The following is a 10,145-nucleotide window of genomic DNA, read 5'->3' on the forward strand; positions in this document are numbered from 1 at the left end:
AAGATACCTTTTCTCGGATAAAATGACCAGCCTCACTGGTTTGTAGTCCATTTCCATTAATGTAAATCTTTTCAGATAATAAATTGTGTATTTAGTATATTATTTTTACTAAAATTGCATCAGTTGCTGTTATTCAAGGTCCTTTATTAAACATTAATATCAATTTTATAACCTGAATGCACTTTTGAGGTTGGTAAGTACTTACCAACCAATCCACCACAACAGCATCTTAAACTATGAGTGAATTTTAACTGTAAAAGGAAAAGGCAGACAGCCTCTGCCATGCCTGTTGAAATCTGGCCTTATCCAATATACCCAGTTAGAAATTCTTTATTTGCCTGGTGGTGTTTTTGTCTGATCATATTTAATTCAATCCATTACTGATCAGGGGCAGAGCAGAACATTTTAATGCTCCTAACTCTTTGTTCCATCTGTTTATAAACATGACCTTAAAATGGTTTTGGGGCAATTTTATCTGTAACCCCACTTCCTGCAATGAGGGTTCGGGTTGCATTAGGTTTGGTCAGGGTTAAGGTCCAACTTCCTGTTTATAATTTTGTCCAATTTTGATCAGAGTTTATGGTTTGGAAAGTGGAGACTCGTATTTCAACCTTGATTGTGGCTGGCTAAGACTAATATCATAAAATCTATCATGAGATGGAAATACTGACACTTTCTTATCTGCAGTTATTGCTATTTTCCACATACAATATGCAAGTGGATAACTTTAACAGCTTATCTATTACTCCCTCTCAAGTGTCATTTTCTTCATATGCCTGTAATTATAGCAGCAATTATAACCATATTTGTATGTGAAACTACCAAAATTAATTCAATAAAAATATATGAAAATAGAAAAATGACATTTAGAAAATGACATTTACAGCTGAAACTGTATTACCTTTTCCTGTTTGAAAACTCCCCTGTGCTTTCAATAACATTATTAAAACTGACTTGACACAATAAGAAATATATTTCTGAGAGAAAAATAGAATGACAATATCAAGAACTGTGGTAATGAAGTATTTCACTACACTCTTCCAGAGTGACACAGAAAAATAGTTTTCAGTTGAACGTCAAACTGAAAACTATTTCTCTGTGTCACTCTGGAAGAATGTATTTATTTAAAGTTCAACTGAAAGTGAAATTTGCTCATTACACCAGTAATGAGCAAATTTGTTTGCTGTAAGAATTTTGTTTTCATACATAAATTAAATGGGAAGTTTCTGTGAACAGCAGACTCCAGTTATGTAAAGGCTATACAAAACATGAACTGTATGTCATTTCTAGGAGCCAATTTCATGTGACAAAATGATTATACAACACAAAACTTGGAAATTAGGAGTGAAATAAAAATGTAACACTGCTAATTTGTCTCATATATATTGTTTCATTTTATGAAAACACTACAAATGAAGATAAATTGAGTTCAGAATCCATTTATCTTGATGTATAAACTGCACACACAAATGTCCGATTTTGTTTCCCGGTACAATAACAATGAAAACCAATGATAAAACCATTGAAAACCATAGTTGAAATATTGACTTAAATATCTGCTGGTACTTGGACTCAGTACAGTAGGTGATTGGAATACATCTAAGATAAACACACAGTTATTGAGGCAATTACAGTGCATGCTGTAGCAAGCCACAAATGGTCCCTTCTGAATAATTTTCCCAGAGTCCACCTCATCAACTGCAACAGTAAAAAATATATATTTTCACTCGCAATACACTGGTGATTCATTCTCATTTCTAGGTATGGAAACTTGTACAAATACACTGTGCAGACAAAGAAATATAAAGGAAATTTTTTTTTTTTTTTTAGAATAGTATTGTTTTTAACATTTCTGACTCTGTAAGGATTCTAATTAAGAAAAGTATATTATTTGACAGCTTAGTGAGATAAATGGCATTTCGTATCATTAAATATTAAAGGTAAGGCCTCCCATGTGGATTGGTTGGCTAAGGCACCCGTTACAAGTGCAAGCTGATTCCTATAGACCAGGCCCGGTTTGAGCCGTGTCTTTTGCCAACCATGACTGAGAGTCTGCAGTAACAGAACGCAATTGCTTGGTTCCACTAGGGGAGGGTGGGTTTTGTTGGCCAGGGCAAAAGGAGAAACGGGTACAGAAGAGCACAGATGAAAATTAGCTGCACCACAATACCCATCTGTTTCTCTGGTCTGTCTGCACATTTAGCTTTTTGAAGTTATAGTGAAACTAGCCTGGGCTCCCTTTTGGACAATGGAAACTGACATTGCTGGAAGGTTCAGTGAAATCTGAACCTACAAAATGTCACTCTAATTTAATATATGTAGTATCATTTTTTTTTTTTTTTTTTTTTTGTTCACAGAGAACGGGGAAATCAACATCTGCAGCAAGTGTTCCAAGTGCATTCCTGTCGTGCACAACTAACCGGCCGCTCTACCCAACCACCACATCACACTGCAACTGCAGCTGCAAGATGTATGGATATATTGTGAGAATGGCATGGAATGGCTTGGAAAAACAGATAATGAACTGAAATGACACTTTACTCACTCAGAGAACATTCTCTCACAATGCCCTGTAGGATGTACTACTGTATGGGGAAAAACTCCAAGCTGCTCCATTTGTATGAATAAAACAGCCTTTAACGTTTGGAGATGTTGTCTGACTATGTATTTCAAATGTTTTGCAATTTGCATGCCATGAATGTCTTAATAGTCCTTTGTTTTTCAATAAATTGACAAAGCATACATTACATCTAAATGTTACTATAAAAAGTAACACAATTCACTGAAACTATTCGTGCTTATCTCAGCAAAAGGACCTGTTGAAGAGTGAACCGAGCCAAGTGCCGCAATTGTCACAGTGCACTAAGGGCCGGTACATGTAATCAAAGCCAAATATATCGGTGAAGCCGATACCGTGCTGGGATGACAGTTCAACTATGTTGGCAACACCTACGCTGGAGATCACAGAAGGGAATGTGTTCCCATGCTAGACCCCCTCAACATGCAGATCCTTTTTCCCAGCACCTACAGCTGTTTCTCTGGGCAGGCTGACAACAGCTTGCCAGTTTGCCCGGAGAGGCAGTGACCTCATGTTTCCGCCGCCCCCTCTGTCTCCCCTTCGCATTCACGTCTGGGTCAGGGCCCCCCCGTCAGGGGCTTAGAGTGGCAAAGTGGGGGATCCAGACACCAGAGCCCAAGTGGACTCAAACCCCCCATTCACTGGAACCCTGGGAGCACATGTGCAAAGCAGAACAGCAGCTTCATGTGGGCTCTCTGAAGCAAGAGTAGCCAGGGCCTTGTTCCAACCACCGTGGCTCTTACATTGACCATATAATATGTATACTGAAGTCATTGTTCACATATTTTTGTCATTGCCTTCCTTCCCCTGCACATACTGATCCTTGTAAAGAACCAAAAAGTCTTTCCTCAAGCCGCCTTTTGTGAATGTGCTCCCATTAGCCCAGGTTTGGGCTGCTAGCGCAGGTATAAACTGACCCCCATGGCTCGTGCTGGGCTCCTCCCCTCAGGCCCAGTTTGCTCTTTCAGAGGGAAGGCCCGGCGTGTGGCTAGGCCACATTGGTGGACACGGCAGCGGGTCCGCCAGGTGGTTTAAGAGGACTGTCCCTGCGGGCGGTTTGCGGGGAGGAGGGGAGGTGAGCCCTGCTGGCACAGGCGGAATGTGGCGTGACCCTCGCAGCTGAAACCTGATGCAGGAGGGACTCCGGATGACAGACGTCCTAGATCCACAACATGGCTTACGGGCAGGGCCTCATTGGCCAGCGCTCCTGAACCACTGCATAAACACAGTGTACACAGATATGAGTGAAATGTGGACCGTTTGCTTCACTCTTATACCTGCTATCTATATGTCTTAACTTTATTTAAACTAAGTTGGAATACATCCAGCAAAGATTGAAATCAGATCCTCTGCGGTTTTATTTTTACCTGTGTTAGTTGCCCTCTTTCCTCCAACTGGTGCATATTCATTCCTTTTTTACTGATCGATCTTCCTGCCAGGGAATTTTTTTTTAATATTCTTTTGAAAATGTAGAGGTATGATTGATACAAATGGAGAGTGCCAACCTTTAGGGCTTTTGGTGAATTTGAGAAGGGAGATTTTTAAAGCAATATCTGCCTTCCTCATAGGAAAACCACTACGACACATGTGCCATTTCAGGTGATGCTCAAATGTAAAGGAATTCATGAATTGCTTCAAAAAGTGAGTTATGGATGCATTGACATGTTGTCAGCCTGCAACTCTTGTTGCTTGTAATGTGGATTTTGATTTATCATCTGGTGACATTTCTGCGCTGAAAAACAGATTTTCACAGTTTGCACAGTTCTGTGTGCAATCAGAAGGCATCAGCAGTTCGCACAGGTCAAAGTTGAAGGAGTTCATTACCAAGGGAGATCATTACAGCTGTGGCCACCAGTGCTGGAATGGAGACGGTGGCAGGCTAAGGTGGCGAAGGGGCTCAGTAGCTGCAGAGTGGTGACAGGGACATCGAGGTCAGTCAGTGAGACAAGTTTTGCTGCTTAGGGACAAAACCACAGGAAATGTTAAATGGACATTAAGGACAGTTGCAAGACAGAGCCCCCCCCCCCCCCCAAATTTAAATGCACATGACCTTCAGATTTAAAGATGTATATGTTTTCAGACAAAATGGCCACAACATCCCATTCCTGCCACCAAGAGGCCAGTTGCTACGTTACTGAAGGGGGGGGTCAGACTGACTGTGTGAGGGGAACCGGTTTCACCAGAGAAGTCCATTTATCAAATGCCGCCAACCTGCCAAACTCACAAAGGACAACACATCCTTCGCTGGCTCCATTTCCCTTTAGTCTGCCCTTCTCTTCCCTCTTTTCTTCTTTTTATTCTTTGCTTCGGGGTCTAGACCTTCTTTAACCCCTAACAACCCATTGCCAAAACCGAGATCTACAACAATATGTCTTGAGTTAAACATGGGTATGTCACTACAATTGCATAATGGCTGTTACCACACAGTGAAGAAACTTTCTAGATACCAATGAAATCTGCCTAATTTTTTCAGACTTTCTTGTCTCTTGGTCACCTGGTGGTCCGTCACTAATTTCACTTGTGGATGAGCGATTCTACATCCTTCCAGACGGAGGGAGGGGAAAAAGGAAATTTGAAAAATACTGATATATGTGGAGACAAAATGTTATTTCTTGCATCCTCTTTCCAGGGATGATGCTCTCATTTTGTCATAAAATACCAAAATTTAGGAAGGCTGAGGCCAAGGGGGCTTGCAACAAAAAGAAATGATATATGATTTTAATATTTGCAGTTCAAAAAAGTCATTTGGGGTGCTGGTTATCATAAGGCTTTCCTTACTTTTCTCTTTCAATAATTAATTAATTTCAATAATTAGTAGCATACAGCTGGGGGGTAAGTGTCAACATTGTCAGACCTACAGCATGAACATGATTAAAATGTCAAATACAGTGGTTTAGCATCAATTGCAATGTTTACAGTGAACCAAGAAACCACTAAATGCTGAAGTATGGATTGTTTTATAACCGACCTCTTTTAAAAAAAACAAAGGTAATTCACTGTAGCAAAGGTATACCACATCAAAGGTACATTTCAGAGACAGATAACTGACAAAGTATGCAGGATTCAAATGCTGCTACTCTTCTGAAGTTTTGTTTCACATTAACTCAACGTTAACATTATATAACATTGTCATTTATGAAACATTCTTATCCAGAGTGACTTACACAGGTTAGTTTTTATTCATTTATATACACATTTATACATTTATACATAGGCAGTTTTGGATTAAGTACCTTGCTGAAGGGTACAGCAGCAGTGCCTGAGTAGGTAAATTGAACCAGCAACCTTTCAATAATGGGCCCTGTTCCCTAACACTATGCTACACAGGAAGACCTCTCAATTCCGCCCACTTTGACAACAATGCTGTGCACAACCTACATCAAACATCCCCACAAGATTCCCTGTGCATGACTTTGTGATTCAACAAGAATGCGCAGTCATCCAAAAATTAATTGAGAAAATTGTGTGTAGACTGCATTCACATGAGTACACTGCAATATTTACCTGCGTTCGCTGTCAGCAAGTACAGACACAGCAAATGATCTGGACAGCCCTCTCATTGGAATAACATTTCCACTTCAGTTTCTCTGAACTTGCCCCGATTACATCAGCACAAAATGACCTCGTCCGGAAAACTACAGCACTTTAACAAGAAATCACCTTGTGTCTGCTAAGATCCACAGCAAAGCAGAATAATGGGAAAGCCTCACAATGCAGATAATGCAAAGTTTACCTTGTCCACCCACACTTACTGAGGACCAGAAAAGATAATTACCAATATTAATGAATATGATGGTAATATCTTCTCACAATAATTCATGTTTTAAAAAAACTACTGAATAGGTATACATTATCTGGTTTTGGATTTGACTCGCTCTTCATGATATAATTTGGAACAAGTTCCATAAGAAAACTTTGCTCTAAATGCAAATACTAATGTCATGACCTCCAATCATTTTGAAAACAAGAACAAACTTGATGGATATTTGGTGCTCTGTGCTCCTGTTAATAGATAGGGGTGTGAGATTTGTGTGCATTCCAAGTTCCGTTCTGTGACACCTTATACTGCACCTGTCTGCAGAATCCACCTTCACTATCAGAAAACATCTTATCTCTCATCTGTCAGGTTATATCAGCCTATTGCAAAAGCTGGTGACCAGACCAACCCAGAACATGTTATGTCCCACATATTACACCCCCTCCAACACACACACACATGTATATCCACAGACTCAACTGGACTTGCACAAACCTGTCAGGTCATTTCCAAAATGTGTGATTGTGCAAACTGATTGAAATTGTGATGGGAACAAAAATATATTAAACATTCTGCTCTGGCCACTATATTAAGAATACTCAGACATTTTTGTTTTGGCTTCTTTTGATCTCTTGCTACTATAGAGGAATTCTGAATGAACAACAACATTGTCTTTAAGGGACCCAAAAGGAAAATGAGAACAAAACCAAAGAATGGCAAGCGCTCAGCTGAAGCCAGACCGAGGACACTGACATTTTCAAGCTCAAGGAAGCGTACGAAAAGATGGCTGTGATCCATCTCCATAAATATACATGCACAGTAACCCAGCACAGAATGTGACTGTATATGTTCTCCATTGTGCATTTACCATACCCACTAAGACACAGATGTCAAACATGGAAATCGTATCACGACCACCTGGGGGAGAAACTCCTTAGAGTTCATACTTGATTAGAGGATAGCGTTAAAGGAATTCAAAGGTTTGTTTCGTTTGTTTGAAGACATCCAAAGATAATCCCGGCCTGAATGGCTTGTAAGGGCATGTAACAGTCATTTTATGATGTATCCACCTGAGGTTTGATAATGTCTGTATGGTATGGCACAGTAGGAAAATGCAACAATGAAATGCCTGTATGTTGATTTTAAGATATTCCACTTATGATTCAATGTCCTTTTTTTTTTTATATCCAATTCATACAAAATATTGCTATGAAATATGGACAATGCTTAGACCGATCTTTTCCCAGCATTGTACGACAATTTACCTTTCATTCCACAGGTAAAGGTATGATTTATGGAGGCTCGGTCTCATGGTGATTTCCTTTCTGTCTGAGATATCTGCACCTGGAATGGTGGATACAGTAACCTGTCATCCCCACATCTTCAGACACCAGTAATGCTCTTTATCTGACAGTCCGTATAGCCTGCGCTGCAGAGGCAGCTGCCTGGGAGTCACGCAATCGTAGGGAAAATGGTCATTGGGGATAGCTGGGCCAGGCTTCTTAAAATGCCGGTTGGATGTTGTGCAGCAGGGGGTTCACAAATTGGGGCCAAGTTGTATTTTATACATGATGTGGTGTTCTGTATATCCCCTTTAGAAAAAAAAAGTGAAGACATTTTAGAAATCCATGATTTAAAAAGAGCACGCCGTTCAGAAGTCAGGCTTAGATGTGGTATTCCATTCACAGCGGGCTATCAACTCCAGTGTCAATCTATGTCTTTCAGATGGGTGGCAGAGTGTGGCACAGCGCTCAAAATTTGACTAAGAGTGGACCCACAAGGCTAAAGTTCAACTTATGCGCTAGACACCCTCGAGCTGCACACATACCCAGGATCATGTCAGTAATTATGCAGCAGTGCAAAAGGATAATTACACAGAATTTCAACAGACCAGGAGGCAATTGTTCATTTTGATTGGAAGGTTTTGCATGATCTGCTGTCTAGCTGTCGTACAGCCTATTCTGGACATCTGCCAATATGCACACAAACCTCCCGCTGAAAGTCAATGCTAATCTCGGGCAAATTTTCATGTGCACACTTCTCCATAAAGATATGGCTTGTAAAAGACAAGCTGTCCCTTTCAAGGAACTAACCTACATACCACGAAGTGCTGTGCCATACTCTGAGACTGACCTTGATAAAAGTGGCTGTGATTTTAACAAGCCTTTGATTGGTCCTGCCAGATGCCCAGGTGGTGGGGAGGGAGACCAGAAAATTCACAGCTTAGCTTCGTAGCTCTCTTACTGGTCTGCAGACAGCTCTCGTTTCTCAGCTCAGTTGCTGTGATGATGCGATTAGTGGTAGATAAGGTAATCCTCATAATACTCCTCTGGTTCTTGACATTTGTGATGTCAGGCACAAGCCCCTGGAGGAGGATCTGATTTGCCTCCAGTCTGTCTGCGTGTGAGAGTCCCACCTCTCCTTGTGCCTCCTTTCGAACTGAGAACATCCGAGACGAGGAGCAGGAGATGGCCTAAATGAAGACATGAAGACTCCTTGTCATTTTGCTTACCTGCCCTTCTCAAAAGAACTCCATCTGTCTCCTCAGTCACCACATGCTCCCTATTGGACAAACCTTTAGGGACAGACCCAATGCATTACCCATTACATAATACTCTTTGGTGGTGCCTGCATCTCCAAAACTTATTGCTCTCCATGTTGTTTTTTTTTTTTTCAAATATTTAACCGATTATGGTTTTAACTGAACAAAACATATTTCAGTCTTGGGTTGTTTTAATGTTTTTTTTTGGGTGTTGAGGTTTTGAATGATTTTAAGTGCAAATCTGGAATGGGATAATAAACAGGAAGCAAACAAATCTTCCCTAATGTTTTCTGGGAAATAACAGTGAACACCTGTTGACCTTTATCTGTAATATTGGTAGATTAAATATGGAAATATGAGGAAACAAAGTAGGTTGTTTTTCAGACCCCAAAATTACATTTGCCTGAGTAATGATAGGGCATATCTTATCTTATTAATAAAACATCCATTCAGGAAGCCTTCATTATGTGTGGGAAAAGTACCAGATTTGGTTGTCAATGGTGAAAGGATAGTGGATGCCGTCATCACGGGCCAAAAAGGGGCATAGAATGGAATTCTATTATCTGCCGACCTCCTGTAAACATCAAAGTGCTTCCTGTGTCACGGCAGATGTCGAGGAAACGTAGCCTGTGCCCGCTGTTCCCTTCCTGCGTGACTCACACCAGCTCCTGTGAGGTACCTGTGGTATGCCTCCTCAGGAATTTGGTCACATCAACAGACGATCAAACAGTTGACTGCCCTCTGAGGAAAAACTATGCAGTTATGCAGCCAGCGCTACCATAAATACTTGACACCCCGCAAAGACGATTAAAAATAATAACGTGCAAATGTTTAAACTTTATTACCCACTTAATAATCTCTCACATGCTCTTGTCCTTCCTCTGGCATTTTAATGGCTCATGAATCCCTGGCTGTAAATTAAATGGACACACATGCACCTGGACACCACAAGTGTCAATGACATACCTTGCTAATCACTCAGTGCAGATTCTCTGCCACTTTTGGATGTTTAAGTGACAAGCCCCCATGTGACGCAGGTAAGGAACAGCTCCTTGACATCAGTTTCTAAAATTGCTAAAGCTGTTCTGTGCTGGCTTTTGAAAAACATATTGCCTACTGTGTATTTGGAGCAGGTCAACCCAGAACATTAATGCTCAGCAATGGGAGAAAAGTGGAACACAAACACGGGAAAACCAGAAAAAGGTTTTTTTTTTATATATATTCATATTTATATATTCATACTTTTTTCTGTCATTTTGTAAAGGGTG

The sequence above is a fragment of the Megalops cyprinoides genome, chromosome 16, assembly GCF_013368585.1.
Source record: "Megalops cyprinoides isolate fMegCyp1 chromosome 16, fMegCyp1.pri, whole genome shotgun sequence".
Classification (NCBI taxonomy): Eukaryota; Metazoa; Chordata; class Actinopteri; order Elopiformes; family Megalopidae; genus Megalops; species Megalops cyprinoides.